At 38.1% G+C, this 24963-nt stretch overlaps 1 long non-coding RNA gene across 4 annotated transcripts in view; it reads right to left on the reverse strand.

Moving 5' to 3' along the window:
• LOC144294081 (uncharacterized) overlaps positions 1 to 21706 on the reverse strand; it is a 38470-nt gene extending 16764 nt beyond the window's left edge. For 3 of the 4 annotated variants that reach the window (XR_013361481.1, XR_013361489.1, XR_013361488.1), the window contains exons 1-2: positions 21553 to 21706; positions 2316 to 2583 (exon numbers count right to left, since the gene is read on the reverse strand). This is a non-coding gene — a long non-coding RNA (uncharacterized LOC144294081). Of the gene's footprint in view, positions 1 to 2315; positions 2584 to 15437; positions 15677 to 21552 lie in introns of those variants that run through there. The other variant, XR_013361492.1, reaches the window with a different exon arrangement.
• Between the last annotated feature and the right edge of the window lie 3257 nt (positions 21707 to 24963).

Consider the following 24963-nt stretch of genomic DNA (forward strand, 5'->3'; position numbering starts at 1 on the left):
CAGTCTCCCTTATCGCTGATTCTCACTCTGACAGTAACCACTCAAAACAAAAAAGTCATTTGTTTATTTTGTTGTTACTTGCATTCAATATGTATTTTTATGTATCTTCTTGCTTATTTACATTAGAACACATATTCATTGCAGTGTAGAAGGAAAATGTAATATGTATCTGATCCTGTCTGCAATCCATACAAACATACTCACCAGTGTGTTCATTAAATGTCACATAATCAAGTATTATATATTTTTACAATAGCATAAATTCTTAGTAGATTATTATATAGATGTTTCAGAGTGCCTTAATGATGTTTAGGGGAACTGGTTTGGGCTTTGGCTTGTACTAAGAATGCATTGTTATTTTTCCCATTTAAAATAATGAAATATTTGCTCTTGCTACAAAAAAATTTTGCTTTCCCACATGTTTTCCGAAGTGGATAGATTCAGATATCTAGCAATGCCTGCAGTTATATTACTTGAGCATTTACTATGTTAGACTTTATGCTAAACATTTTATGCACATTGTCTCTTTAAAATAAAGACCTCAGGGATGCCTGGGTGGCTCAGTGGTTGAGCATCTGCCTTGAGCTCCCGTGTGTGATCTGGGATCCGGGATTGAGTCCCACATCCAGCTCCTTGCAGGGACCCTGCTTCTCCCTCTGCCCGTGTCTCTGCCTCTTTCTGTGTGTGCCTCTCATGAATAAATAAATAAAATCTTAAAAAAAAAAAAAACCTCAGCAGAGATACCTGAAAGAATAGATGAGAAAGGTAAAAAATACTTCATCTTAATTTTTTTAGAAAAAAATGTAAGAAATTCTGGTTCTTAATCCTGAGATTTAATTAAAAAAAAAAAATACTGTTCTCATTGTAAGGCTAGGGCAATTCCATTCCCTCACTTTCTATTTACTCCTCCAGGCTTCTGTTCCATCATTTCATTAAAACTCTACTAGCCATATTTATCAACAGCCTTTTGTGGTAAACCCAGTGGGTCCTGGTGCTATGTGACTTCTTGTCCTTGTCCTATGTGATTTGTCCTATGTGACTTCTTGACTCCTTTTTTTAAAAAGCACTGTTGACCATTTAGTTTCTTAAAATACTCTATTCCCAAATGTGTATCACAAAGCTAGATTTCTTGCCTGATGTGCAGACCTAATATTTAACTGTACACTGGGCATCACAACTTAGACGTCTTACAGACACACCTATGATTCAATTATGCAAAACTGAATTCATCACATCTCCTTCAGCCAAAATCTGCTTTTCCTCCTGTGTCTCCCATTTTAATAAATGGCTTCATGATTACCTCTATTTCTTGAGCCAGAATTAAGGCATGATCCATGGCTTTTCCCTCTCCTTTATCTCTGTGAACCAATCAGTCATCAAATCCTGTTGATTCTATCTCTTCAGTAGCTCTTAAGCCCCATCATATTTCCTCCCTATTGCTATCATCTTAGTTCTGAATTTTACAGTCTTTTGACTATCTTATGCAGTTATTTCCTAATTGGCCGCCCAGGTGGTCAACTAAGTATTAACATAAACTGCTGGGGGCCCCTGGGTGGCTTAGTCTGTTAAGCAGCTGCCTTCAGATCAGGTCATGATCTCAGGGTCCTGCATTTGAGCCCCTTGTCAGGCTCCTTGCCCAGGCTGGAGTCTGCATCTCCCTCTTCCTCTGCCCTTCCTCTCCCCATTTGTGCACTCTCCCTCTTGCTTTCTCTCTCAAATAAATAGTGAAATCTTAAAAAATAATTTTAATAAAAATTATTTAATAATTTTAATAAACTGCTTATTTTTCTCAGTTGACCAAATACGTGTGCTAACATAGATAAAAGCGAACACCTGACATAGCTGTCAGTGCATAATATGGTACTATACGGAAAGACTGGGGAAAAGGCAGCGAGAGTACTGGTAAAGAGTTTCAGATGGGTCATGGTGGGCTCCTCAATTTGATTATCAGGAGTCATGCAGGAAATGCCAAAGCCTGAGGTAAAAACAAGAACCAAAGATCAGTGACTTTTTAAACCAATCAAGCTAACTGACAGAAACTGGGAAGTAGCAGCGGTGAGTTTTGGCGGATTCTGCAGACTATCCCATTTCTTATCCAGGCCATTTTTAATGGACCAGGTGCATACTTGCTGGTTCGTGTAAATGACATATGAAAAGATGTCATGGAGCACCTTTCTTGAGATACATGGTCTCAAGTTCTTTCCCTATACGCAGGAGTTATGCAGCTAGCACCTTCCATGGTGGCTAAAAGTAAGAGATTATTGGATTGAACCATAAATCAGTCATCAGTAGGAGGGAATAACTGAGTTACTTACCTGGGGAAAAGGTAAAATTTAGGTATAGTTGTATATCTTTTGTATCTCCTCTAATTCAGTTTTTGTTTTAAGATCTCTTAAAGCAAAGAACTTTGCCATTATCTCATGTCTCACTCTCTGTGTCTGCTTGTTATTTCTGCTTAGGTTACATCAGGCATCCCCACAGTATAATTTTGCTTACTTTCAAATAGGATTCTGTATAATTTATTCTTGTCATTATTTTAGAAAAAGTGTTGACATGTTGGTTGTAGGATAGGACAGTAAACACCTGTAAAAATAATTAGTTACAGATAAATAATGTGGTTAGCAAAGGATGTCATTTTAGGTAAAGTAAATGCATGAAACTTGGATGTTCTAGAATGCTCTTATAACTTTCCTTAGGCATACATTGAAATAATGTTTTGTTTCCCAGTCAACATCTTGCAAATAATTCTTAGGTGTGGGTTAAAAAACTACTTTCTCTTGATTTTGTATTTTGCAGAAATTTTAGTGAAAGTAGATGAAAGTAGATGAATATTTATGTCTAAATATTATAGTTCTATATAAGTAAAATTTTGAGATGATCACATTCCTTGGATAGTTGATGAATAAAAGTAATGTATACAGTAGAATTTGAATATTACATTGATTTTTTAAATCTTAAGTAATTTAACCCAGTGCAGGCAAGATAAACACAAAGATTTATATTTATTACTTCATTTTGAAGTGCTAAATAGTTTTATTTCTTTGTTCTATCTATAGTCCCTAAGTGATTTTCTGTGTTCCACTGTCCTCAGTGGTAACTCTGAATTCTATCTTTCAAAAGATGAAGAGTTATGGAACAGATTATATGAAATGCTGTATAGTTAAGATTAATTAATAATGATTATAATAGACATTAATTAATAAATCCATTCTAATTGTAATTACTTATAATAGTGAATTATAAAATGATTATATGTTAATGGATCGATGAGAGGAAAAGGAAGGTCTTTAAGTTTGCAGGAGAGAATGTGGTAAGAGAGGATAGGGTTTGTTTGTCCATAGACATTTTTCACATATTCACTAAGAAAAGATTTTTTTTTCTGCTGCGATTTCCTATATCCAAATGGTTCAGTGCTGACAAACTCTTTCAATATTTCCTCCAGATTACAGGGAAAACATCCCAAAGAGCAGTTTTTTAGCTCTACCTCATGATCTGACTTTCTGTGAACTAAAAAAAAGGTTTGCACAAGCAAGGTATTTGTGTCAGGATCTAAAAATTGGAGGTCCCAAATTGATCAATATGTACCTGGCTGATAATACTAATACCATATCCATTTCTAATGTTCTATTGTTTCCAGTAAACAATACTCATATTTTTAATCATTCTTTTATAGTTTGCAATGTGATTTCACATACATTACCACATTGAGCCCTAAAGAAAATCCAATGGAATGAGTAAGGTGGGTTTTTTCCAATGTATACAGATAAAAAAAAACATAGATATCTAGAATGTGGCCATAAAGTATCATGGCCACTTTAAACCTCCCTTCAGGTATGGGATACAGGAGGAATGGAAGTTGACAGTCTTCTAGAGCAAAGAAAGCAGCTTTTTCACTTATCTCTATACCAAGAGACTCTTTGGGTTATTCTAGCAAGACTCCCCAGTTCCAGAAACCTAAGTACTGGGTTTCCCCTCTGTGTATCAGCTTCTAGACAGCTTGTTTTGGACCCTTCCCAAAAGTCTGAAGGGGAAGAATGTGTACTCATCTCACTAGATTATTTGGAACATCGGATATCAGGCAGGAAGTAGGCAGTAGTGGGACCTCTTAAAAACCTTTTTTTAAGAAAAAATTATTATTTTTTTGTTTTTTAAATTATTTTTTTCTTGAGATCCTTTTGAATTTCTTTCTCACCAAACAGGTCCTGGTTAAAGCTAAAATCCAGTACTAAAAGTAACAAAAGAAAACAATCTCACAGACACTGTATCTGAAGAGCTCTTTTAATTTCTTTTCAAGAAATCGTGCGGGGACTTGCCTAAAGCAATTGCGTTTTCAAGGTTAAGACAAAGTCTTGGTCACTGACCCACATTAACAATAGCAGAAAAAAAATCAGTGGCTAAGTAATGAAGTGACAGGAAAAGAAGGTAAGAGCAGAGGAAAGAAGACATGAAAAAGAAAACTAGGAGACATGAACAAAGTACAAAGTTGAACTTCTGGGTTTTTTTCCATTTTGAAAAAATATCTAGAAAAATATTTAACCACTATTGTACACAGGTTTAAAATTCAGGAATTAGCTACATGCTAACATAAGTTATACGTTTAAATCCAAGATCAATGGCACATTTTTCATTTTGTAAATCTTAATGTGGAAATCTAACTATGAGATGTGAGGATTGACCCTGGCAAAAAGATGGACATTTTTAAAAACTAAAATATATTTAAGTCCTTAAACAGAAATGTTTTCTTTAACTTTTTTTTTAACATTACAGCTCTAAAATCAGAATAATACGTCATAATGGGAACAAGATGGAAAAATGTTTCCATTTCAGGTAATGTAAAACATACATTTCTGCACTCAGAAACCCATTCTACTTGCTGAAGAGATTTCAGTTTCAATTTCATTGATATATGTTTGATAAACCCAAAGTTTTAAGCATGTCCATTTAATAAAATGTCAATTTGCACATATATTTATTTGATTCCAGTTCCCCACCCCCATGTTTTTTGACTTTCAGTTTATCCCTGAGGTTCTTAAAAATTATGTAGGGCTCTTTTTCCTCTGTGCCTGAGATGGGCACTGATCTAACTCAAGTTACACATCTAAAATTTTAGTTGTAAGTAAGCAAGCACATTTGCTTTGATAAAAATAGAACAATAAAAATAATAACCTGCGGTTATTTCAGTCCTTTGTTCTACACAAAGCACTTTGATAGGTAACTCAAAACAGTTGTCCTCCATTCCAGAATAGAGTTGCAGTATGGTGATTTTGCCCCTTATTGCAGATTTTAGCACATTTTTGCTGAATTGAATTGAAATTGGTCAGCTCACATAGGATACTGAGCTGAGACAAATATCTTCTGGTAATTTCTGTTGTTTTGCTAACAGTATCCCCAGTTCAGCTCCCCACTCCATTTTTATCATACACATGGTAGTAAAGAAAGAGAAGAGAAAATCTTTGGAAAAGTGGCGGCAAAACACACAATTGTAAAATTGAAAAGCTTTCTAGATGGATCCGATTTGCTCTAGAAGAAAGTATGTTTCAGTTTACCTCAAACACTTGCCTGGTAGTAGTCTGACATTAGTTCGATACCTCCTAAATCACGCAGCTTGTAGCACTGCTGGAGGTAGAATCTAGAACTTGTGATGCTCACCTCATTCAGAATTGTATTGAATTTTAGCAGAAGAATGTGGGAAATGGTTTTGAATTAAACCAGGGATCATAAACATCAGGGAGGGGATGAAGAGGGCCATCTCAATCTCCAAATTCTTTGTGGTCAACTATATGTGTTCCCAATTACCTGGATAATCCTGATACCTATTGTCTGAATTTTTTGTTATTGTTAATGGCAAGCATCCATTCTGGTTGGTTGCTATATCCATTCTAATCACACCATTTATCTTTATCAACTTTATTGAGGTAAAGCTGACATGTAACCAACTGCTCATATTTAATTGTATATTTTTAAAGTTTTTTCATATATGTATATGTGAAATATATATTTCTATATATAGATATATCTATCTGTGAAACCATCATCACAGTCAAGACAATGGATATATCCATCACCCACAAATGTTTCTTCCTACCTCTTTGGGATTCCTGCCTCCTGATCATTCCTTCAGATAACTACTGGTCTGCTTTATGTCACTATGCATTAATTTGAATTTCCTAGATTGTTACATAAAGAATTTGTACCCTTTTCTTTGTCTAGCTTCTTGCAGCATATTTACATTGCAATTCTTCCATATATGCAAAATGTATCAAAGGTTCGTTTTTTATATTGTTGAGTAGTATTCCATTGTTTTAATATACTACAGTTTGTTTATCCATTCACCTGTTGAAGGACTATTGTCTAAATGTTTAGGGTTATGAGGGCCTTGAAGGGTTGGGCTTTAGATGGATGTGCAAGTATGATTGCATTCTGCTTACTTTTCTAAGACTAGTTAGCAGTCCATCATAATGCAACTCATATAAAAAACACTTCTGTGGCAAAACGTCAGCATCTTGGGATTGGTAAACTATTACACTTTTTTTTCCCTTTAATTTAGGCTAGGTCTGTACATTAAAACAACTGGTCATCTCAGTCAGTCAACCCTGAGTAATCAATTTAGGAAGCATAGCTGATCTGAAAGCCTTGAGATTACATATAGCTTTCCACTGAGTTTCACTGACTTTTCTTACTTTCTCTTTTGTTTTTGTTTCCTTGAGGAAATTATCTAAAACATAAGCATCGTTAACTCTTAAAAGTGAGAATTAATTACACCTTATAACTAAGTCAAGAATAGAAGATATATTTCATTAGGGGGAAAAACTTCTATTTTTATTTTATGATTTTAAGAGGTATTTTTAAAACTAAGAATAAGATTTCCTTTTGAAATTTGAAAAATCTGTTGATGTTAATCTTTTAATTGGTTGAAGGGCACAGAACCAAGATGGGGGCAGATTTCTAATTTCATTGATTGGCACGATAGGAAAATGCTCGTATTTCGCAGGTATACCATTATTAATGGCCAATCCTGTAGTCCTTTTTCTTGCAGAACTCCCACTGGGAGTACCACATGAGAAAGAAATGTAGGATGAGACCCGATTATTATAATTCACAAGACTAATTATGACTTTGAGTTTTCCTGGATAAGCTAATTCTTTCTGTACCCTGGGATCAGTAAGCACGAAAGTAGTCTCACAAGGATTTCACTGCATTTAACATTACATATATTTATAAATAAACCCAAAGACCTCAAATAGCCCTTCAATTCTCAGCTGTGTCCTTTGTGTTGTGTTTTTTAAATGATAAAAAATAAATAAATAAGTAAAACAATGCCACAGGTGTAGTTTCACTAAAAAATAAAAATAAAATATTAAGCTGCACATCAATCATGCATTTTTTGGCATTGACTCACTTGTTTTAAATAGACTGTTTATTTTTATTGGCATCACTGGTGAATAAAACTAAACAGGGACATGGGAAAGCAAGGATTAAAGAGAACTTGAAAGAAAGGAGAACCTCAGACAAATAAGAGTTGGAAGGAAAAGAGAGAAAGCGAAGTGCTGTTGTAAGATAAAAGAAGACTGGCAGGAGGGGCTCTGCTTAATTTTCATTTGTATTTGTGGAGAGCTTTGTGAGTGACATAAAATGATTAGATATTCTTGAATGATTTGAAATCTGGTCTTGATTTTTTGGTGTGACAAATCTCACAAACACTGATTCCAGACTTTTCTATGATGCCACTATCAACAAATCCTTCCAACAGCCTTTTTTATTCAGTCACCCATTGTACATTTATCTGAGAGGGAGTTTCTTTGTGTACTGAGTAATTTCCATGTTGTGAGGTTTCTTGTCTTCAGTTACCTCCAGTTTTATGCTTTAGTCTGAAAACTCACATAGCATTCAAAAAGGAAAACCCAAAGCAATATAGACTTTTGTGCCTTTTACAAAGAATTAGAGCTGTGTGCCCCTACCAATATAGCAATATATTATATAAGGTCAATACTCCTTTTCACATGCCTCTAATACAGATGCATTTTATGAGGTAGAACAGCAAACACTGAATCACTCTAGTAGAGATACACAAAACAAGTAATTATCGCTAGTTGCAGAAAAATAATTATGCGGTTGTGTGATGAAAACCAGTTTTTAACTGGGAGGAGAAATTCCACCAAAAAAAGCATGTGGAAAAGCTAAATGTTGTGCTCTGGAAAATGAGCCATTCTGTAAAACTTCCTAATACAGCTGGATCATCCAGACGAGGTACCATACTTTTTTTTTTTTTTTTAATAATAGTACACTGCATACTGGGTGTAATGCAGGATGCTCGTGTACAAGGCACACATAATTACTGCTATTTTCTGTTGGCTTTTCTGTGAAAGTGACCATTTTCTCTATTATCAATTCATCTAATATTTTAGTAAGAATACCCTTTATTGTTGCTTACTGCTAACCAGGTAGTCCTTGATTATGATTCAATAGACACCTAGGATCCCTAGCAGTTCTTATTTGGAGTCGGCTATTTACTATCATAAATTTTACTGCATGTTCTCTGTGTCCAAGATATATAAAATAGCATTTAGTATCCCCCCCCCAAAAAAAAGAAAAGAAAAAGCTAATGGGGCTTTATTTGTAATGCAGCATATTTTTCTTTACATTATACAGGCCACCAATGAAATGTGTCCATTTCTACAGAAGGTATTTATCTCAAATATCTACAGTGAGTTCCCTCTGCTCTGACATATACCTTGCCCCCATTGAAGCCAGGAGGATTTTGTTTCCTTACAGTTAAGCATGGCTGTTCTGGGCTCTTTAACTAAATCCACTACCATGAATGAACTTAGAGCAGAAACAGCAAGTACAGCTACATTTAGGCTTATATCAGCATTTCCGTTTAACACATTTTAAAACTACATTTAAGTAATGTGGAGGTTATGACATGAAGTGACAAAACCAAGCGTGTGAGCTGGATGAAACTATCTTTAGCCAGGCTTCCTGGGCCAATGTAGTGAAGTATATGGGCTAAAGAAGAGGCTCGGCTTTGCCTCTGAATTTTCAGGAGTGTGAAGGCTCTTTTTAAAGTCTTAATATTAAACATATCTTATCTATACACCATAATGGCATCTGTGGCCAGCAAACAAGCCCGTGAAGCTTGAGGAAGTTTCCATCCTAATCCTTTTGATTGCTTCTTGCTGCTTCCTCCCCCTCCCACGCACCCCCTCGGTTGCGTGTTGGACTCCATACCACTACAAAATGAAAAGAACAAGCAAACAAGACTTCCTTTGGGGCAATTTCTATGGTTGGTTTTAAGTGAAATATAACTTTTCTGAGCAAAGCTTTGAAATTGGTTTAGTAATTTGGGGCTGGAAAAGAAGTGATCAAAATAGAACCTTTAAAAATCCATTTTATACTGTGATGACCGCTGCAAACAAATGACGAATATATCTACATTTAGCTTATCTGTATACCTATATTTCTATATTCTTATAAAATATAGAAACCTTGATGCAGATACCTGGGGCTCTATATCATTTTAGTTTGGTTAATATTGCTAATATCTTTGGGACACTTACCAAGTGTAAATCTATCTTTTTCTGCTCATTTCCAAATTAGTTCCAGAGCTTGAGAGTAAATACATATGTTGCTGTGATATATTGCACTGCCTTTAATGATAAATTATTATATACCATATTCTAAATGTTTTAGTAGACCAATATTTTCCCTGACAATTTTAATGATGTAGTAAAATCAAATAGAAATTCTCAAATTGTGTATATTGGGGGCTTTGATACTAAATATCACTAAATATTTTTCTGTTTTACAGGTTATTTTTTTTAAGAGGTAAAGTTTTCTTTTAAAACTTGGCAAAATAAGTATTTGTTGCTAATCTCATCACTTGTTTTGCCTTAAAGTATATATTAATGATGATTCTGGTTATTTAATATTAATAAGTGCTCTTTTTAAAAAAAGTAGATCTGCTCATTTGGGGTATTGGGCTTTACATAGAATGTGAAGATTAGTGTGATTAAGTACTCTGAATTCTTAAAAAATCATTTTAACCACTTCTAACAAATTTAAGTTGAATGCTTTTAAAAGTTCTTCTAAAACCATTGTAGGTTTTATTTTGTAAAATCTGCTTCAAAAATTAGTCTACCACTGTGAAAGAATTGCTTTTAATAGAGAGATTGGGGAAAAAAAGAGAAAGGGAGATTTAGGAGGAGAAAAATGTCAAGTGAATCAATATGATTAATTAAATTAAATGTGGATTTATAAAACTCATATTCATAGATTTACACAATATATTCACAGTGACATTTAAAACATGTTTTGAAAATCCCTAAATAAAGTCCCATGTACATGAAGACATTTTTCATCTTTAAGAAAAAAAAAACTTAACCACATAATAGAATCATATAACTTTACTGCCATCTACTATGCATTTCAGGAGTTTTTTGACAGAAAACCTGGGACAATTTTAATATGTAAAAGTTTTAAAGGAAGTTATATCCATTTTTGCTACTTTCTGGGATGTTGATACTTAACCCAATAGATAATCTTGACTACTAATGTAACACAAGTAGCTTTACTTGTTTTAAATTCACATCAAGGTCATTTTGATGTTAACCCATTGAGTTTACCTATTTGGTGTTAACCCAGTAAGGTCGCTATGCTATTCTCCTACTGGATGACTAAATTGTTTAACTTAACAGGTCAAATATTCCTAAAAACAAACAAGTTAATTTTTATAAGTTGTGAAGTATAATGTGGAGGAAAGGAGCTGGTTCTTAGGTTTCTGAAATTGTTTTTTAAAAATTCAGGTAATACAAAGATAAAAGTAGTACCTTAAACCTACGTATAGAGTTAACATCTATGAATGATAAAAATGACAACAAGGTCATTAGCATGGCACAACACCTAATATAAGAGATTTGGAGAGGATATTTCAGGTTCAGACAGTACTTAATGGTGTGATTTGTACGTAAATCAATTTAACTTAAGAAAACTAATAGTCTTTCAGTAGTGTTCTGAATTATGATTACTTACTTTCTTCCTCAAAGTCTGTTAATGTTGATGGGTTTCTCCCCCAATCCTATGTATTTCATATTAGTATAAAATTTTTTATTCCACCTCTCATGAAGAGTTTATTATGTTGCTTTCATAAAAATTCAGCCATAGCCCAAGCTATATTAACAAATGACAATTTTTTCCCTGTAAAAAAGGTTCCAAGATAAAGATTTTGCATCACAGAAAAAAAAAATGGAGAAAAATTGAGAGAATACTTTGTTTCCTGTAGTAGCTTGCTACTGATGATGAAAAACAAGGAAACAAATGTAATTGATAACAAACCCCAAAGGAAGTTTCAGGTATCTCAAATAGGGGAATATTTTTAGTTGCAAATAGCTCAGTTTTGTTTCTAGAACCTAAAATATGTATTTCTGCCCCCCCCCCCAATATCGCTTCCAATTTCAATACTTCAGCCTTATCAAAGTAAACAAGCTATTGTTAGAATAGAAAACCCAGCTAGGTTTGAGGGCTGCTGCCACTTCCCTCTCTTCCTAGCACAATCTGGTGCCAATAGCTTTTGGAAAAGGGAAGAAAGAAAGGTCTGCTACTGTGCTGTGTGGAAGCAAAAGGGCAGAGGGGCATCACTTCAATCTCTTGGCTCTAGTTCTTTCTCTCTCTCTCTTTCTCTCTCCCTCTCCCTCTCTCTCATCTCCAGAGAAAAGAGATGCTCTTCATTCACAAAACAAAACAAGAAAATCTCTATAATTATTTTTGGCTCAGCTCCATTGAAATGCATTCTCCTGGAAGCATCTCTGTTTTAGATTAAAACAATGCTTAGAATATTCATTCTCTCCTTTTTCTCGCTCACTGCCCCTGCATGCCACCACCCCCGGCTCCACCCCCGCTCTTCCCCACCCCACACCATTTTTCTCTTGCTTTCTTATTTCCCATCTTGGTTTCTTTTGCTCTTTGTCACTGCCTTTGGTTCTATTTTTCTCAACCATAACAAACCTAGGCCTCAGGGATGCCCACAAGTACAACTCAAGATTTCTATGGTCAGTGTCAGTTGTTCAAGACTCAACCTCTTCCAACCAGGAAATTTCCCCAATCCTGTGTCACCCATCATACTGTATGATTGTTGATTTGTGATCTGATGTTTCAAAGTGAAAAATAGATGACTTCTAGCCTTATCCTGTTCAGTAAAATTGGGAATAAAATTTACTTTTTCTCTTCCCTCCAGCCCTCTTCAATACCCAGTCCTCAAAAGACGGATAAAATCTTCATTGTCCTGAGTAGGCGGTAGTTATTGAATTCTAAAGGTAAGGCATGGAAAATTATTATTTAAAAAATCAGATTCCATCATTTAGTCACTGACAAAATTTAGCTCGGGAAATCAGAATATATCTCTTAATTTTTTTTTCTATGACCAACTTTACCTTTGATTTTGTTTTCCTTAAGGGCAAAAACTTTTACTGTTTTTCTTCTTGTTAAGGGGAAAAATTAAAGCAAATGGAACACAAAATTCCTGTTTGTGTGTACATATTAGTGAAAGTTATCTGTGCTACAGGATTCTCTTCCTAAACAGTGGGTTCATTTGTACTCCTACTAGAAGGCAAGATTTTTTATTTATAATGACATATTTTGTGGAATTCCAATTTCTTATACCTTTCAGTTCTTGGTGATTGTAGACAAAAGTTGCTGATAAACCTTTCATTGGCAGAGGTAGATCTGATACCTACTTTCATTAACGTTAATGTGTTTTTCTATTTCTCACCTTCTAATTGGAATAATTAATTTGTGCTCATTTCAATTCTTGGTTGTTAGCAAAGGCATCCAACCTTAGTACCTATCACCCATGGAATGTATGTCCTGTTTAGGGGTGCATTCTTGCTCCTCTGAACAATGAATGTTTTGTGTGGATACTGTAATCACATATAAGTAGGAACTAGCCTTCCTGCATTATCTTGACAAACAAAACAAAATCCTGACAGTTGCCCAGATGTGAAATGTCTCTGGGATTTCCTATCTGCCCAATAACACTAAAGTAATCTTGTAAGCATGTATTTAAAAGAGTTTAGAAATCTATTTCTAAGCCCTCACAAGAACCCTGATTCCTGAACTCTATTTGATTTACCAAATAGAGAGAAAGAAAAGAAAAAAAAAAAAAAAAAAAAAGGAAAACCACACACACTGCCATTAATTATACTGTAAACATTTAATAAATATTCTTTATTTCTATCCTTGCCCTTTTCAAAAGGAAAGGTGGTAATTTACATGTGCTATGCCTTTTTCATCTCATTGTTTTCTTTTTTTTCTTCCTGGCTTTCTTTAACTTCTGTAGAAAAGAGGTGGACATGTTTGAGAAGATAGAAATGTTTACCTAGTACATTTTTTTTTTCATATTAAAAAACAGTCTAGGCACCTTGTACTTTGTCTTAGAAGCTTTGTTAAACCACTAGTTCTGGAAGCTGCATTTTAATTACAAAATATTGTAAAAGGAATACAGTAGGAATACACAACCCTTGATTCTGAGCCAAATGAGAGGAAGTTTAATAGCAATGTATGGTTGTAGGAATGGTTATGTTTGGGATCCATATGCATGTTCAACTCACACATTCAGGCAGTGCAATAAAGCAGGGAAAAAACAGCTGATACACAAAAGGGACCGTCTAGACAGTACCCCATCAGTCTGGCTAAATTTGGTGCTGGCATTCCCAGTGGGATTGTAATATAATTGTTCTGGTGTCTGCGTTCATTCCCCCTGTCAAACACCATTCCAAATATATATCCCTCTCCCCCCAACCCTTTTCCTTCCATAAATGTGAAGCCCAAACTGTGCCATGCTAGAGAGGGTGTTAGATGGCCCAACACCAAGAAAATGTTATAATTTAGTAAAATCACATTGTTTAATTCTTTAAAAAAAAAAATCCCTGTTACTTCTTAACTCTGAATAGAATTAATTCCAGTCAAATTTTAATAATTTAAATTAGAACATGGAAAAATTTACATGCAAATACAAACAACCTTGAAATATTGAGCACTTCAGATGAAAGTAAATAGGCCTTTTTACCCTTTTATATTTATTAACCTTTGTTAGAAAATTTAACAGAAATCAGAGATGTGAAAGTGTAATGATGGACATGGATCATAAATTCTAATGAAGAAAAGGCTAATGAAAAAAATGTTAAGCAAAAGCACTGAAAAAATGCAAATTGTGTATTTTTTCTTTCTTGGGTCTAAAAGTCATAATATTTTTTCTCTCTCACCATCTTTTGAAAGTTAAATTTCTGTTAATTTATATATGAATGATTTGGGGGGAGGGGGGCTTTTTAAAGGAGAAACCAGAAATACTGATTCACTGACTTGTGGCAACTATCAACATTTTCTAAATATTCTGGCTTGAGACATCAGAACATGAAAATCCCTACTTACAGAAAAATAAACTAAAAGGCCTGTCATTAAAATGCATACTTATTGACAAGCATATATTATTGACAAAAATGCTTATGATCTAAAAACTTCCACACTATTGAAATTTAAGTGGTCAGATTCTTTTTTTTAAGAGAAATGCAGATTTTTGGATTGCCATATAAAATAATAACCAGACACACTTTATTTATTTATTTGTTCTGTTCTCAAGTGTCACCTCTGGGCAGTGTTTAGATATTAAAATTGACTAGAAAACAGATTTTTAAAATCTTTTATTTATTTATTTATTTATTTATTTTAGCTCCAAGAAAGATTATCTTGAGAAAGAGGCTGAGCTGTTTTGTTTTGTTAATTATGGGTCTCTATTTGTACTTCTGGAGGTTTTGGAGGTTAGTAATTCTGTCTCGGATCCTATAAACAGAATTCGTCTCCCATCTCAGCAGTTTTGAGAGGCTGGGTAGACTAGGATCCCAAGTGAGTGAAGGAAGTCCACACCCTCATCAGACACCACTCTAACTAGAGCAAATTCCAAGAAAATAGTTCAGGCACTAGATCCTGGTTTTATCCCAGTGTGGGAGGCTGGGAGGCAAGGACACCAACCAAGCCAGGGCTAACGAGAAATGGCTGTTCCAGGGAGAAGCAAGACCCAGGGCCTCAACCCGCACAAAGACAGAGCACAATTGCACAGAAAATCACCACCAAAGCAATCAGGACATGCTCAGATAACATTTTGCAGAAGTCTTAAAAATTCCCATGTAAAAATATAAGATTTCAGGTGTCTTAAAATTCTCACGTGGAAAAAATAAGAGATTGTATCCTTCCATTTTGAAAAAGCGTGATCTCCAATTTTCCCCCTTCCTTGTATGATTTTTTTCTTCTGGCTTTGCACACGGGGAATGAGAAACACAACATCAAAACAAAACAAAACAAAAAGACAAAATAATAATATTTGAACCGTGGCTGCCTGAATATGGGGATTCATTCGCTCGTGATGGGCTTTATTCACTTGCCTTTTGTACCTTATATGCTGGGAGGAGAGGGGAAGGAAGGCGCGGGCCGGCTGCAGGCCTGTCTGGGAGGAGACAGTGTGGCGACAATCTGAGTTTTATACTCGATTCTCGAACCGCTGGACACTATCCTAGGAGACCTCTTGGGTCTTCAGTGGATTAAGAGGAACGCGTCGCGCCCCGGCTCTTTCCCGCTAACTAGGGGGCCTGGGCCTGAGGGCCCCGACCCCCGGCTGCTGCGGGCGGGAGGGAGAGGGGAGGCGGGGGGACGGGGCTGCGGGGACCGGGCAGAGGGGAGGCGGGCAGGCCCGGGCTGCGGGGAGAAGGGAGGCGAGGGGAGGGGGCTGCGGGGACAGGGGAGAGGGGAGGCCCGGGCTTCGAGGCCTGCGGGCGGGAGGGGAGGGGGGAGGGGGGAGGGGGCTGCTGCGGGGAGAGGGGAGGCGAGGGGAGGGGGCTGCTGCGGGGACAGGGGAGAGGGGAGGCGGGCAGGCCGGGGCTGCGGGGAGAGGGGAGGCGAGGGGAGGGGGCTGCGGGGAGAGGGGAGAGGGGAGGCGAGGCAGGGGGCTGCTGCAGGCTGCGGGGCCTGGGAGCGGGAGGTGGAGGGGAGAGGGGAGGCGGGCAGGCCGGGGCTGCGGGGCTGCCGGCGGGGAGGGGGAGGCGGAGGCGGAGGCGGAGGCGGAGGGGGAGGGGGCGGGGGAGGGGAGCGGGGGGAGGGGCGGCGGAGGGGGTGTGGCGTGTGCGGGAGCGCGTGCGCCTGTGCCTGTGCCTGCGCGCGGGGCGGCCCCGAGCGGGCGGCGGCGGCGGCGGCGCGGGCCTGGGTTGCGCCGGCTCGTGGCGGGACGGGCAGGCGCCCGGGGCGGCGGGGCCGGGCGTGCGGAGGCGGCGCCGGGGCCTGCTCGGGGCCTGCACCGGGCGGCCGCGGAGCGGGAGCGGGCCCGCCGCGAGGGGCGGGGGTCTGTCTGCAGCTGCCCCTCACACTGGAATAAAAGAACTTTTTTTTTTCAGGGGTAGGGGAGCTGTGAATACCTTTCCCAATAAGAGATGAGGCATATTGAAAACTATATTAAATTACCCTGATTAACAATTTAGCCACGAACAGGGGAGCTTTGGGAGATCTCTATAGGCAGGACTGGGGGCTATTCATGCCAGCAGCTAAGAGGTCGAAAGGTTTCTGAAGTTCACAGGCTCAGAGCCTTTGTTATGCTAACAGACAATCTCAAATCAGCTGCCTAGTGGAGTGTGAAATATAAATGATTCCTTGAGAACTTCCAATAAGTTGTCACTCTTGCTCTCCAAATACCGGGACAGGCTGCTAATTTCTAGCAGGCCCTTTTGCAACATCGCTAGCCCTAAATGAATGCCTTTGTAGTTCAAATAATCTTTTCAAGGGAGCTGTCCTATCATCATAGCCCAAATGCATCTTGGTTTTGACTATTAAATGAAAATCAGGGCTCAGCAGTGCTTGACTTTTCCAAGCGCCCGATGTTTGGGAAGGGTGGTGGCAGCTCTCATGCACAACAAGTTAGCACCCACTGCAGGAGGGCCGGGGCATTAATAACAGCTCGCGGCCCCAGGAGCTACCCCAACTCTCACCCCCACTCCCTACCAGGAACAATGCTCTGGGAGAGATTTACGTGGCTTCCCTCGGGCTAGACTACCTTCCTCTTTCAACCACACCAACACGTCTCTGATTTATGGACCCCTCTGTCCGAGAGGACAGCCAGCTGACCTGCTAGCATCTGACTGGTCACTCCTAAGCATCAACTTTGGAGATGGATGTATTCCTTCTTCAGGGCAGGCGAGGCCAAGGGGAAGAGGCAAGGTGTGTGTCCAGGCCATGCCCGTAGTATCTGATATCCTTGTGGATATTATTTTATCATTTTCCCATAAGAAGGATACAAACATGGCTTATGATCTTGGGTATGACCCTTGAGTGCGTGCAGATGGGTAGAAGGAGTACTGGCTCTCTGAGTCTGAATTACAAAGCTTTTAAAATAAGGAACCACACTCCCCATTCCAAAATCAAGAGAAGATGAGGGGAATGAGAATGAGAATCTATCTGGGAAAGCCTGTGCCCAAACTAAACATTCTACTAAGAAGGGACAAAGCTAATTTACACAAATAAAGAAAACACGCAAAAGAGAGGACAGAAACCAAGGAAATCAGAAACCCATTTCCATCAGTCTTTACAAAGGAAGGAAGTGAAACCTTGACAGTAATAACTTGAGTCCTAGAAATGTTGATATTTCTGACTCTAGGTCCTCTACTTCTTTGCTGAAATACAAAAAGGCCATGATACCCAGAAGTCTCTGTTTTTTCCAGAGAGAGCAGGTTTGATCTTTGACAAGAAACAGGGGGGAAAAAAATCAAATGGGCTGTCTTTCCTAATATATTCCTGAGGTAAGTTTATAAACATATAAACACACAAAGGCAATATATTTTAATACACCCTTAGGAAACTTTATAAATCTGGGTGATACAGCTCTGCAGAAAAACCAAGGGCCTTGATTCCCCTTCATCTTCTTCCTCTAACTACATTTCAAAATATTATACCAAAAATGTTTCGGGCAGTTCACTTTGATTGATATAGAAACTGGTTTAAGTGAACACTTTTTTTCTGCTTTGGGTATACTAAGGCTCACCTCTCTATATTAATGTATTAATTACATCTTTAAAAAGTGGTAGTGTAACTTACACCAGTTTTGGAATCATCTAGCTTACATGTTTCAATCTTATTTATTTATTTATTTATTTATTTTTTTAAAGCCAGGATACAAAATACAATGGCAAAAACTCTGGGATTCAACTCAGAGAATTTGGCCATGAGAATAGGAGAGAGTGTTTAGGAATCAGGTCATTATTTGTCTTTCAAATCCTTATTTGTTTCACCCAGTAAAACAATCTGCAAAATAATATTGGCTAGAAAAATAACTGACATTGCTTCAGATTACTGACATTAAAGGAGTTTTTAAAAAAAAGTTTGTGGTTTCTTCTGCCAAATACCAAAATTAGATGATAATTTGTTATCGATCCCCTCACACCCTTTCCAGAGGGACTTAGCATCCTGGTTATCCTTATTTCAGAGATAGCAGAATGACTGGCTTCGGACCTACTTCTAATTACACACAGAAAGGCAACACTGGTAGCTTAAAAGTTCAGCAGATGTGACACAACTTGCTTAGATTTAACTTTTCATCCCCTCTCCATTTAAAAAATTTTAATTAATCTTCAACTGTAAGCAACTACACGTTATTGACACATGCTGGATATTCAAAGGAGAAACACCTTCTCTGTGCTTCCAAATACTTACTTTACCACTTCCAAGTGTCCTCTCTCTTTCCCGTCTTTAACACATCAAAACAGGGAAGAAAGCGCTTTTGTGTTATAACTACAGAGAAAACATTTGAGAATGTGTCAATGCTGTGAATACCAGCACCAGTTTGGGGGTTGGTTTGTTTTTCCCCCTGCCGTGGTATTTCTTTTCCCTTTGCTTTTGCAGTCTTTAAACTCTGGCCACTTTGAGAAAAGCAATGGTTGAAATGAAAAGTTAGGACAAATTGTATTAAACCTGTGTGTCGCCAGAATATGAGCATGATGAAAGCAGTGTTAGGACATTACAGAGCCAGAGCAGCTCTCCACACACAGAAAATTAAAATAAAAAATAAAAGCTGGCCTTCTTTACTTTCTGAAATACTTAAGACCTAAGAGAAAGGGGATTCCTATTTAAAAAAAGAAAAAAAAAATGCAAGCAAGTTTCCAGAGTTGCCATTTCTGCAGATTGGGGGTGTCTGAATGCGTGTGTTTGTGTGTGTGCATGTGAGAGTGTGTTTGGGGAGAAGAGAAAGAATGGGAGACGAGGAAGGGCAGATAACTTTACTGACATATTAATTCTTTAGATAGCAGTAAATGAATGGTCCAAATAGACATTTGTTTCCCTTAATAGGTTTTGTACAGGTCTCTTACAAGCTGTGGCATATGCTTCATTTATATGTATATTTATTTAGAAGGATTGAGAAGAATAGGTGTAGTTTGTCTATAGTCGCAGTTATTATTTAAAGTCCAAAGAGGTTACAACTTTTTCCTACCCCAAACACGAATACAAAGGTCTCTTGTATGTGCTTACTGCATTACATTCAAGGCCAATTAAAAATAAAGATAATATTCTAACTCTCGAGCCTGGGGAGGAGAAAAGAGGCTAAAAGGCAAAATGACTCCAAGATGGCTGCCCCTTCCTCCTTCCCCTCCTTACTGCCTGTTTTCCACATAGAAATTAATGTAATATTTTGTTTAGAAATCACATTGTAGGTCATTTGCAAATGAGGCAGCCTCGGAGGCACCCATATCTGCCTAGAATGCTCTCACAATGCCATCGAGGTATGGAGAGATTAAAATGCAAACATTCAAATGTATTTAGATTTGTACACAGTAACTGGACTCACATACATACACACTTGAATGTGTGAGCCACACACACAGCTGCAAATGGAATAAAAGGCCGAAATCCTTCTTAATTCTTAGGACAGAAGGGCAAAGGAGGGCTCCAGGCCACCTCCTTCCTCCCCAAAGGTTCGAAAATGCCCTGTTCCTGGTCTGGATTCGATTTTTTAAAAAAGATATATCTTACTGATGACTCTCTCATTAGGCAGACTTCTAAAGTCTGGGGAGACAAGATTTCCATAAATTATCTCTCTAACTCATCTCATGCTGGTGCAAAATGCAAAGCTAAAATTGTTGTGTGTGTGTGTGTGTGTGTTTTATTTTTTGCATTTCTTTAAAAAAGAGAGAATACCAAGCTAACCAGTTCCCTAACATGTTAAAGGATTAAGATCTCTAGTAATTACTGCTCTTAATTATAATAAACATATATTCTCAATGATCAAATCCCACCCATAAAGCTAAACTAAAATAATGTTGAGAATAAATAAAAGTGTATTTAGGGCTTTATCACAGATTTATAGCAGGTTACTCTCTAGACTGGAGTGCACTAGGCATAGAACAAAGCAAATGGTTTAGTTCCTATAGGAAATATATTAAAAAGGAAAAAAAAAAAAAGAAAAAAGCCCACAACCCTTTATCTAAAAGCCATCAGGGACAAGCACTCAATACAAGTTAACAAGCAGGAACTGATAAGATAACATTTATATGAGGTCAGAAGTCAAATGCCAGTCAAAGGCTTTTAACCTCTTGGGTCATAAACAGGAATAGTTAAAAGTGAGAGGTAGTTATTTATCGGATTTTAAGGGTATCTGATCATTGCCAGAGAATCACCAATGATGAAACTAATTAGGATTTATAGAAAAAGAACTTTGTAGCTGTTCAAAGAAAATTAACCTACAAACCCATAATTCTGCAATTGGTAGAGAGCAAAACAAACAAAAAAACACCCTTCTTTCGAGGGGGGAAGAAATCTAGCAATTTAAACAGAGTTAGTAACAAAATCCCTCTCAGAAACAATAATTTATAGTAAATGTATATATCGATTAATATATGGTAAATGACAGACCTTATAAATTCTGTATCAACCATCTAACAACAAAAATAAGCATTATAGAATTTATTTACAATTTTTGTTCTTTTTCTCTCACTCCCCCTTCAGACCTCCTGAATGAGACAGGATATAACTCCGATATCACAATACTTCTTGCCCTCAGAATGCCGTCATTTACAGATTTAAAAATATATATGTATTTTAATGGCAATTATTTTAAAACATCAGAATATCAAAACTGCTTCATTAAAATTTTATCTTAATCTATCCAGAGAAACAGATGTCTCTTCCTTTATTTGCTGTCAGAATATTTTCCTTTGTTTTGATTTTTGTCCTTTTTTGTCTTTTTTTGTAGGTTCCCATTCCAAACAGTTCCTGGTCTCAGAGTCCATGCTGGCTTATATTTTCAAAGCATACCACCCTCCCTTTTTTCTCTTTTGCAATAAAAGAAAGCAGATCTAGATATTTCTTTCTAGAGAGAGAGAGAGAGAGGGATGGTCGTTAGGCCTGCTAAGGCCCACTGTTTCTTTAAACAGAGTCCACAATACACTAGGCGAACATTGTGGATTTAAAATGCTTTTAAATATTTATCAGAAGTATTTTATCATCATATTCAAATGACACCTGGAGTGCACTCACCTTTATTGACAATCTCTGTTCTGAAAGTCCATTTGCTTCCTTAAAGCCCCCCAAGCAGAACAAGGACTACCCGTTTTCATTCAGTTAATGTTTAGTAAAAAACCAAGCAACCTTAATCAGCATGCTGATTGCATCGTCAACTAACAAATAATTTACTACTCTGAGCATTGCATTCCATTAAAAGCTCATTAAATTTTCTGTTCTCCAATGGGAGGTTTAGCTTTTGAACTGCATGCTTTTGCTTCAAATGATCATTTATTCCATTTTTGCAAAATGTTGTGTTTTTTTTTTTTTCCTAAAGTATAGGTGAGCATTTCAATACCTCTAGACTGCAGACATATGGAAACACAGTACAGGGTTTGAGAATGTTCCATTTGATTTATAGACTCTCTTTAATAAAAATTCGACATAATCTCTTGCACTTTTAGAAAATCCTGAAATCACCGAGTGTATCTGTGGTTATATGTGACCCAAACATAGCCTCAGAAATATTAATACATAATAGAAAATATCAAATCCCTTTTTTAAAGCTTCGATTTTCCTTTTCCACATATCATAGCTATTGTTATTTCTAGTATTTTTATCCTTGTAAATGGCTGTTTTCTACTGACTCAAAAAGGAACGTGACACCACAAAGATCTTACCATATTTGATGCCAAACTTAATACCTCCCTCCGGTGTATATGTGTGTGTGCATGTTTGGGGACTAGTTACCCAGAGAAATCCACATTTTGGGGGCTTTATGCATTTTGTACAAACTCACAATCCCCTGAATTATTTTCATGCCTAGACTCAACTAGGAAAGAGTATATTTATTATTTTTAATTTAGGGAAATGTAGGAAAATATCGGCCCCCAAATTAACATGCATCTTTGGATTGCTAATTGTGCTCATTGCAAATTTGGGTCATTTTGCATGAGTGACTCTAATGTAGGGCTGAGATTGCCACGCAGCGCAGTGGATTCCTGATTCCCCGCGCTAATCCTGAACTCGGTGATTGTGTCAGGTGCAGTTCTGTATGCTCTAGCAGCTGGCTCATCCTCATCAATGCAAATAAGGCAACTCCTACAATCAGAGCCTCGTGAGTGTGAGGCCTGATTGCTGAGGGCAGGCTAAAGCACTACACAGACTCTCACTTTCAAATCACGCTAAGTGACAAGACAACTGCAATGTCCCTCCAGTTCAAAATCAACCTTTTGAAAACAAAACAAGAAGAGGATGGCTACAAAGAAGAGGAAAACCCCAGTGTTTGGGAAATGGACTTGTTTAGATGGGCTTTATTTAGATTCAGAGGTACTCTAAAGTGCATTTCAACAAATAATTCTTTAGCTCCTATTCTGTGCAAGATACTTTGTTTTAAGGGTCGTGGAGGTGCAGAGGTGAGGGAGACACAGTCCCTGCCTTCAGGGAACCCTACTATTTGAGGGCAGAAAATCGTAAAGAGGAAGATGATGACATAATTGTTATTAAGATGCAGTCACCGAGATCTCAGAAGAAAGCCGTAAGACGTATTTTTACAGGAACTACGTAGAGATGGCCTTATGGCGCAGATATCAAGAGCAAGACTTTTGGAAGCTTCGGGTTCGAATCCCAGTTCTGCCACTCACTTGCTTGAGTTCTTTCACCTTTCTGCAAGCTTAGTGTCCTCCTCTGCAAAGTGGTGGTGAGCAGAAGTACCTACCTCCCAGGTATCTTAGAAGGAACGGAGATTCCATGTATAACGCACTCGCCCCAGTGCTGGGCACGTAGTAAGTGCTCAGTAATGTCAGCTCTGGTGCTTTTTATTTCCTCCCTCACATATAAAGAAGAGGGGAAGATGGACCCCCAAAATAATAACGTGCCCCAGTTTGAAAAGCATTTATTTGCTCTGTCTCTAAATTCCCATTTTATAAGTAGCACTAACCCCGTGGAAGTGAAAATACTATAAACATGAAAAAGCCCTGCATCTCTCTGGACAACCCCAGCAACTGGGAACGTAAAGGAGAGAGCAAGAAATCCCCGTGCTTTTGCTTTTCTTCCTTTCCAAACACGTGTGCAGGCTTCCCCTGCATTTCAGCCCCACCCTCTTTATTTTACTGCCTAATCTATAAAGGAGGATTAACAGCAGCACGCTGCTTTGGCATAGAGCAGATTCTGGGTGAGGACCTGTAGGTAGAGTCTAATGAATACAATTTTCTAGGACTGTGAGTGCATATTTTTAGCTACATGCTGGGCTCCAGCGTTGGCTCTTGAGACAGATGAACAGATCCTTTGATCAGACTAGGGTGTTGCTCCCAGAAGAACCTTTTTCAGGAAGTAGTTGGGGGGAAAAGTCTTCTGTTTCCCTTGTTCCTAATTTGTACTCTATCGACTCAGATTCCAGGCGACTGGTCCCAGTGAGTTGCCCTACGATGCTGAGATACACCATCGTGGGAAGCAGAGGTAGACCAGGGCGGGAACAGCTCCACTTTCTGGCAAAAGAGGATGGCTGGTGCTCAAGCGTGTGGTTGCCATCCTTTGCCCCCTCGGAGAGTAAGCTGGAGGTAGTTAACCTTCCTAGGGGAGGCTGGGCCTAGACAACATCATAGACACCATATCCCCCCTGGGGATACCAAACAATAAAACTGCTTCCTTTGCCAAACAGGAAGAATGGTCTGGAGTTGGATATTAGCAAACAGCGAACCTTATAAAGAAGAAAGGGGGGGGGGGGAGAGAAGAAAGAGAAAAGGATAGAAGGGAGGAGGGAGGAAAAGAAAACAAAACTACATGAAAAGAAAGCATAAAATCGGGTCTTTTCTGCTTTAGTTTGCCAGCGACAAGGCAACCATCCAGTCTGGTCTTGATTTTCGCCAGGGCCATGGCAAGGATGGGGAGGTGGAGTAGGGGTCTTGATGCAGTGCCAGGTGGGGCAGGGGGGAGGCGCCAGGTCTTGTGGAAATGCTGACTTTAAGACCTTGGCGGTGGGAGAGTGTGAGCAAGATGGTAAGTGATTTGATCTCTTACATTCCTACTCAGGACCCTCTCCTTCTCTTTCTAATAGGATTAACAGATATTTTCCTAAGCAGAAATCAAAATGTGTCAAATCATCTGAGACAGTCAATTTGTTCACAATGCCCACATTCTTGCAGTACGGATGCAGCACTATTCAAAAACAGTTTCATTTCAAGAGATACAATGCAGCAGAGAGGTAAACATTTATCTTCATAATCTTACACTCCTTTCAGACTGCTTAATTTTTCCCAGTGATTTTCCCCTCCTCTTTCACTCCACCCCCAAGCTCTGCTTCAAAACATTTAGTACAAAAAAGACATGACTTCCCCAGAGGATTCGGGTCTCAATGATCCTGATGATGCAACGTGTGCTCTCCATTATTCCTGGGAGCTCCCTGGATATGTTCCTGCATCCTGCCTCGCTGCTTCTGCTGCCCCTGCA

Source organism: Canis aureus, chromosome 2, assembly GCF_053574225.1.
Source record: "Canis aureus isolate CA01 chromosome 2, VMU_Caureus_v.1.0, whole genome shotgun sequence".
Taxonomy (NCBI): Eukaryota; Metazoa; Chordata; class Mammalia; order Carnivora; family Canidae; genus Canis; species Canis aureus.